Source organism: Thunnus albacares, chromosome 1 (genome assembly GCF_914725855.1).
Source record: "Thunnus albacares chromosome 1, fThuAlb1.1, whole genome shotgun sequence".
Classification (NCBI taxonomy): Eukaryota; Metazoa; Chordata; class Actinopteri; order Scombriformes; family Scombridae; genus Thunnus; species Thunnus albacares.
This window is the reverse complement of record NC_058106.1, coordinates 36,616,816-36,625,625: the sequence shown is the minus strand read 5'-3', so window position 1 is coordinate 36,625,625 and position 8,810 is coordinate 36,616,816.

Here is an 8,810-nt window from a genome sequence, read left to right as displayed (position 1 = left end):
AGTAGTAGTATTCAGTATTCTTTACTTGAACAGTAGTAACTGTAATACTGCAGTAGCAGTAGTAGTATTCAGTAGTACAGTAGTAACTTGTGTCAGTACTGTGTTGGACAGCAGAGTAGAGCTCCGCCCAGCAGGAGGCGGGGCTTAGTTTCCTGTCTCCGCCCCTCTCCTGGTCACATGTTTAGCTCTCCTCCACAGCCTTCACATGGCTCCGAACCACACTGCAATCTTTAATGTCTGTCTGGTAACATCCCAGAGTGTGTGTGTGTGTGTGTGTGTGTGTGTGTGTGTGTGTGTGTTTCACTGCAGGCCTTTACTCTGAACATGTGACTCCAGATATATTTCAACACAGTTATGTAACTCTGATCCCTCCCTCCCTTCCTCTCTCTCTCTCTCTCTCTGTCTCCCTCTTCTCAGACTCTCAGTGTCTCGTGATGTCAGGAACAGTAAATGTCCACATATGACATGATCTTAATAACGTCTGGGCTGCACTGTTGCCTCACAGCAGGAAGGTCCCGGGTTCACGCCGCGGCCGTCTCAGGTCCCGTGTGTGGAGTTTGTATGTTCTCCCTCCCATCGAAAGACATGTATGTTAGGATTAATACTCCTGTCAGTGCCCTTGACCATTGGCACTGGCAAAAATAACTGGTGTTGGTCCTGAGCGCTGCCCATTGCTCCTAGTGTGTGTGTAGGATTGGTCAAATACACACATGACAATAAAAGAAATCTTAATCTTAATGTCTGGTTGCATAATCTGGGGCCTGACTGACACGTGCTCATTATTTACAGCAACCTGGATCCTTTAGTTAACCTTCTCTGTTTACGTGTGTTTGCAATTTTAGATAAAAACAAGAAAAAAGAAGACAAGGTTTGTATTAGTACAGAATTTGCAGGTGCACTGAAAACAGTGATGTTATTAAAAGTAATAAATCAATATCAATGTGAGGCTGCAGGTTATTTAAAAATGTAGATACTCTAACAATATTTACTTTTCTTCTTAAATCTCTAAAAACTACTTTGTTACTTATTGTCTTCATTATAACAATACAAAATTAAACACAAACGTTTCATGTGATAACATAACTACATTTCTATCAGCACATACATGTTAAATAGAATAACTTAACAACATGTTACAATATTTTCAGGCAAGTATGCAACATAATTAAGACGTCTGTGCCTATAAATAGTAAATTCAGATCATTTGAGTTATGCTCAGTGGTGGAAGAAGTAGTAAGATCCTTTATTTAAGTAAAAACAGTAATAGTCCATTACAAGTAAAAGTCTTGCATGAAAAATCCTACTTAAATAAAAATACATACATAGACAGCAAAATTGCTGTGGCCCAGAACCGGCCCACACCCGCCATTTTTGGCCCTTTCATCCAGCCCACATACCGCGTATAATGATGGCACTTGGGCGGTCCGCCCTTGTTTCCCAGATCTGGGCCGCAAGAAAGCCGTATGTCAACCAAGAGCAAACCAGATGAACCAGAAGTGGCATCGCAGCTTTACCAAAAAAAGGCCAACTTTTGATTTGGGACATTTGGGCCATATTTGCTATTTTACATGTGGGCCATTTCAGGTTCACATCCATTTTGTCCGGGCCAGAAGAAGGTCAGCAGTGTCTCATCATTGCCTGAAGTGGCCCAATTCCATATGCTAACTGGGTAAGAACTGTCAGCTTGATGTAGTTAAAGTATTGCAGTAAAAGTACGTAAGTATTATGAGCTTGATGTAGTTAAAGTATTGCAGTAAAAGTAGTGGTTTGGTCCCTTTGACTGATATATTATTGTATATGACATCATTAGATTATTAATAGTGAAGCATCAGTGTTAGAGCAGCATGTTACTGTTGTAGCTGCTGGAGGTGGAGCTAGTTTCAACTACTTTATATACAGTTAGCTAGTTTAGTCCAGTGGTTCCCAACCTAGGGGGTTAAGGCCCCTTCAAAGGGTCATCAGATAAATCTGAGGGGTCGTGAGATGATTAATGGGAGAGGAAAGAAGAAAAAACAAAGTTCTGATACACAAATCTGTTTTCAATTTTTGGACTTTTTCTCTAATCTTTGATTTTTGCTGAAATATTGGATCATTTGAACATTTATTGAAATGAAAGCATGTGAGAAGTTTAGAGGGAAAAATCACTATTTGGTGGAGTTGTTAACAACTCATAGACATGTGAAATGTGACCCCGACTACACACTGCTTTTTATAAGACGTCAAAAAGCCAAAAAGGTTGGAAACCACTGGTTTCATCTTTAACAATGTGTTGTATTTTAAAAGCTTGTTATATTATCCATTGTGTCAAATCTTCATCTGAAAAGTAACTAAAGCTGTCAAATAAATGTAGTGGAGTAGAAAGTACAATATTTCCCTCTGAAATGTAGTGGAGTGGAAGTATAAAGTAGCATCACATGGAAATACTCAAGTTAAGTACAAGATTAATTCACAAACTTCTGAACTTCAAGGTGATTTTTAAAATGTTTATTTTCACATAATATGAGCTAAATGAGGGTAAACCAGAGCTGGTGAGTTCTCTTCTCAGCTGTTGGTACAAGATGAATCGCCCGACTGTTGTAAAACTACGTTACTCCTGTCAATCTCAGCATCATCTCCTTTATTAACCATATAAATGAAAAATGGTTTACAGATAACACATACTAATGTTAAAAAAGAGTGCGCTTATTTTTTTCTTTTTCTTTCTTCAAGGGTAAACTCAGTTTTCCTAATTGAACTTGTCATGTCTGTTACTCTACAATGATTTTCATGAATTATTTATGAGTCAGTACGTTGTTGTTGTTGTTCTTATAAATGTCCAGCACTCCATTATTTCTCAGGCTTTTGACTTCTCAAGGTTATAATTTCCTGTTAACTTTTCCAGTTTTATCCACAGTGCAAAATACTGATGCATCAACAGGGAAAATTTTATTTGTATCTGAACAAAGAACTGGTAAATCCTCTAATTTTAACATTTTCATGAGCATAAATTCAGCCGTGTTCATGTAAACGGTCAGCAATGTTTTTCTGCTCATTAAAGAATATATTAGTCCTCTTATGGGAAGAACAGTGTTTCTTTAACCTTGAGTCAGCGTTATGTCACATCAAAGGAAACAGTAAAAAAAAAACATGTTTCCAGTCGCATTTCAATGAGCAGCAGACAGATTGTCAGAACTCAAGGACACAATGAACATAAACAAAGTATTTCCCATCAGCCTCATGACTTTGTGGTGACTTTAACGGTGTCTGCTGCAGCTTGACGAGTGAATACGATAATAACAGTGACTGCAGTCAGAGCTGCTCATATAATCCTGGAGTGGTAGCGACTGTTAGCCTGATAATCAGACTAATTTGCCATTTCATTTCACTTTTCACTTTTGTTTTGTTTTCCACCAATCAATCAGCCACTGGTGGCCTCATTTTCAGTCTGAAGCTATGCTAGCAGATGCTAATATCAGTTGTTGTATCAACACAAGACCTATTTTTTAGGGTATACAACAATCCCCACACTTGATGTATTTGCAAGTATACATGTGTCTACTTGTGTGATGTATTTATTTATATCATGTATATCTATATATCAGATCTCATTGGGACACACTTGATTAATGGAGCCATCCCATCAGTCAGATGGGAAAGACGGGCAAAGGTGTGACTTTTTAGTTTAGCTCTTATTATTTACAGCTATATCTTGCTGCCACAACAGATCTATAGTTATAGTTGTGAGGCTAAGCTAACTTACCACTGCACCATTCTTACATTACATTGTAGCCCTCTAAGGCTTATTTAGGATGATGCATACAGGGAGTTTTGTATGCTAACCTGCTGCTTACACTGACATAATGTACACATTACTGAAATGTTCGTTGTGCTCCATGGGCTCTACTTTATATTACCCATGGATGTACTAAGAGAGATGGATACGGTACCTCCACTCAGCCTTCCTGCCAATTTCTCCCAGAGGCCACTTGAGGTAATGTGGAAAAAGAACCCCTACAATGCAAAAAGCATTTTCACCACAGACCACCAACCGACATTTATAAAACTGTTGACAGGACTCTTCGAACTGCAAATAAGGTAAATTATGACTCTTTCTATTATGAGTTTTTAATCCATGAAGGTTTTATATTTGTAAAACTTTCCTCAAGCCTAGAAAAGTGATTTTAATATCTGTGACGTCATCATAATGTAAAGTTTATAGCTGAGTGGGAACTCGCAGGCAGAGCCAGAAGGACAACGACTACTGCACCATAGACTGTATAAAAATCATGGATGTATAAAGAGAACTGGATACAGGAAGAGCTCCAGGCTTTGAAGCCAATTTGACATAGCGGCCAAAGCGTGTAATTACAACGTCACGTGATGCACACTGGCCCAAAAAGACTTTCCCATAGACTTACATTGTGAAAGAGACGTCTGTAAATCAGCAAGTACATTTATTTGAGCATCACAACCCCCGCGAAATGACTCATCTCGCTATCAGAATTAAATCCGTTCAAAAGCCTAGAAGAGCCATATGATTGAATTGTTTTATCCGCATTCAAGTTAGCCGGAGGGAAACCGGAAGAAGCCGGCTCGGCCAGCGAAAGTGACACAATGCGGAAGATCCGGGTACTTTCATACCCGGAAGTCGATTTTTTTTGCTTCATGCATTGCTTTATACATCCATGATAAAAATATGGACGTAGTTACTGTGACATCACCTGTTGGTTTCTGGAGAGCGGTTTTGAAGCTCAAAGTGAGCCGCTCCGGCCTGATGTTGATCACCATCTATCACCATCAGTTAAACATTTGTGAATGTTTCGTATTGTTCAAATCACAATTTGTCCAAACTAAACAGTGGTGAAAGAATAAAGAAACACAGAAGGTTGAAACTTTACTGTGTTTTTTTCTTTGCTGTAGAATTTTACTAATGTTCCAGTGACCTGTGTGTTTTGTACCTGATAGCCATGGGCCGAGGCTAGGTTTTTATTTTGTGGACTGATGAGTTTCCTTGAGTTCTTTTGACAAGTATATTTTCAATTTTTTTCTAAATAGCAAAGTCAGTCTGAACTCCTCCTTTTGTCTGCAAACCGGGTGAAGATTGCTCCTGCTTCTACGTGTCCTTCTTCCACCACTCGGCCAATCCTTACGACACCTATCATTGTGAGGTTCGTCTCATCTTATAGAGATGTGATTCACTTCTGAACTCTAAAACAGTAAAACAAGTTCTGGCCATCTGGAGAACAAAGCTGGAGTCATTTAGGATGTGTGTCAGCGTGGGCGGCGTGCAGCTTCTGACGCCACATCCATCAGCTCGGGACACTCTTGACTTCTCTTGTTGCAATAAATCGAAGCTTCACGACAATGCCAGGAAAATTCTGGATCATGTCGAGATTAATGCTCGATCACTGCTCGGCTGGTGTCTTTTATGGGTTTTTCTGTTCAACAAAGGACTGCAGTGGCAAAAACAAACTTATCAATCAAATCACCTTCAAAAGTTCTGCTGCTATTATAACTTACCCTGTTAGTGAAACGACTACCACTGCTAATCCTGCTAATACTCTTACATAACAGACTTACTTGTATTACCACCAGTTAGACCAGGCACTCTGGCTGCTCTACAGAAGGAAAATGTCGTCAGAACCTGACCAGGAAATGTGTCAGATGAGATAAGAGAAGAAGAGACACTCTGGTGATGTAATGTTGCTTCTGTCTACTGTTTCCCTCATTGTCCTCTGAGAAATATAGTCTTTTTGATCAGATTAGGATCAGCTGTTAAGAATTTAATCTTCAGGATGTAATTTTCATTTGAGTACGTAATATCCTAACAAAGAACATTGTCAGCCATCATCCGAGGTTCATATTAAAGGGTCAGTTTACCCAAATAACAACAAAATATATTGTCTTACTAATCTCTAGAAGCTTCAAGCCAAGCAGATCGTTTTGGTTTTTCTTCTTCAGGTTTTGAGATAAAAACAATGGAGATGTTTTTCACTTGAACTACTTTCTACCAAAGAAATAGTTCCTGTAAAAACTGTTAATAGTGTGAACTGTGGTTATTCAGAATAACATGAACACTGATTCCAGAAAGACAAATTACTTTGAATTATCTGAATAAATATTGGCCAGGTCTCCCATGCAAAAGAGGTTTCCAACAATAACTTTAACTTAAATAAGGATTAAATTAAAAAATCAAAACTGTCAGCATTGCTTAGAAAGCACAAGATGTAAATGAGAGACTGTGGAGAGTGATTGCCCCAAATGGACCCTGTAAAGCATATAAGACTTAAAACGTTTTATGCTGTTATTGTTCAAATTAGATTTTTTGAGTGAGTACTCTTAAAGATACTCGATGGAAAATAGAATAAAACATCTTTTTTTTTTCATTTATTTGTTTTTTGTTTGTCCTTTTGGCCCATTCAGACTAGTGAAGAACAATTAAAAACATGCATAGCTTGTGTATAAAAATGAACATAGCGAGATGTGATGTAACTTGTTGGTTTCATTGGAGCCAGTTTGAAGCCCAGTGTTGCAGTTTATGGTCGGTCGCTTCTCCATCTGGAGCCAGGAGCTTTCAAATAAGCAGGGTGGGGTGGAAATGTGTCCCGCTACTTCAGATCCAAGCTAACACTAACTTACCCAGAACACCGAGCGCTGCACACTTGGGCTAACGTTAGCTGCTGCAGCTAAACTGTGCTAACAGGGCAGGTATTGTAATCAACTCACTGAGGCTTTTGACTTCTCAAGGTCATAATTTCCTGTTAACTTTTCCAGTTTTATCCACAGTGCATACTGATGCATCAACAGTTTTAAATGTTGGGAAAATTTTATTTGTATCTGAACAAAGAATTGGTAAATCCTCTAATTTTCACATTTTCATTAGCTTAAATTCAGCCGTGTTCATGTTAATGGTCAGCAATGTTTTTCTGCTCATTAAGTAATATATTAGTCCTCTTATAGGAAGAACAGTGTCTCTCTAACCTTGAGTCTGATTTGTGGCTCAGCTTTATGTCACATCAAAGGAAACAGTAAAACATGTTTCCAGTCGCATTTTAATGAGCAGCAGACAGATTGTCAGAACTCAAGGACTCAAGGTTGGCACCATCTTCTCCATCTGGAGCCAGGAGCTTTCAAATAAGCAGTGTGGGGTGGAAACATGTCCCGCTACTTCAGATCCAAGCTAACGCTAACTTGCCCGGAACCGAGCGCTGCACACTTGGGCTAACGTTAGCTGCTGCAGCTAAACTGAGCTAACAGGGCAGGTATCATAATCAACTACATTAAACTTAGTGAAATATTGTGACAGTAATCCGACTCAGTGCGAGTCCCGGCGCAGCAGGGAGAGCAGCAGGTGAGCCAACTGTCAATCAGAGCTGTCAATCAACACCCACACGGCAGACATAAATCTTATAAACGGAGCAATAATTTCCAAAATGACCACCAGCACACTTATTAGAGAGCCTGAATTTAGAGATTGAGCCATAACAACTCATTGAAAAAGATGATTGACTTGGTATTTTTAGAGAGAGGTTGATGCTTTTTGACTGGGAGTCAATTGGATCATCTAGTGGTACTTAAATGTACTTTAAAGCTTCAGCCTCAAGCTGGTAGTTGTCACTTCAAAACCCAAAGATATTCAGAGATATACAGAGACATGTCCTTCAAAATATCTGGAGTTTTAGCAGCTGGACCAGTCTACCTGTACTGTATGTCATTTTTTCCCAGAGCCTTCTCTCTATATCTAGAATAACAAAGCAGCCCAACAAGGTTTGTTATTCTAGATATTCAGCCAGCTCAGACTAAATACACAGCGTCCTTGAGCGCGCTCTCCTCTCTGCTGCTGCTCGCCGCCTCGTTTCACCATAGTAACAAATGGACCGGAGGGAAGGTGAAGCAGCTCTCTGTTGCTTTAGTCTCATGTTTTCCTTTTTTCTCCACTACACACAATCAACTCCCTGCAGAAATGTCAGGGATATCCATATGATAGTGAGACATGAAAATGCAACTTGTGAAGAGAAGTTGAATGACAACACAGTACTGCTGCACGTGTTGCTTGGCTTGACTGAAGCTGTTCTTTTTCTTTAAAGACATCATGTGTTTTTCCCTCTAACAGCAGAAATTGCCACACTGACTAAAGCTCACGTGTCTCTTTCATGCTACTGTAACAGTATTTGTTTTAGTATGACAGTGTCATTATTGTTGAAGGGTAAAAATGGCACCATTTCATATTTCTTACTGTCAACAAATCCCATGAATAGACCAAAAACAACAATGTGTTGTTTTCTGTCTCAATACTTTCTAACTTGCCTACTCTGTCTGTGAGACTCAGCTCCAAGCCCAGTTGTTCTTGATGAAGACATAACTCTTAAAAACAAGGCACAAATATCTAGTTTAATTGATGGAAAACAGCTGGGCACTGTAGTTTTAAGCAAACGTTATTCAAATAGGAGGAAATAGTGCATTTGTTGGGGACTATTTCCAGCTGAGGATTAATCTGCATTTGTTGCTCTTGTGGAGACTGTTCTCCCAAGTAAAGCAGCATTCAGACTGAAAACAGCCCTGCATTAAAACATTACAAGAGGCAGCGACGGCGGGGGCGTGTTGTTTGAGGTTCTGGTGACACAATAAAAGACAATCGAGGAAGTTGGAGTTACTGATTAATGCATTGAAAGGTTTATCAGACGCTACAACATTGTGCAGTGGGTTGTAATACTCACACAGGATTTTACAACTGAGGAAAATTATCATAGTGGCAACTGTTTTATCTTTTTTCGCAACAATTGTGCGGTAAACAGCAGAAATGTAGCGTGCACTTGCATGTATGTGATTGG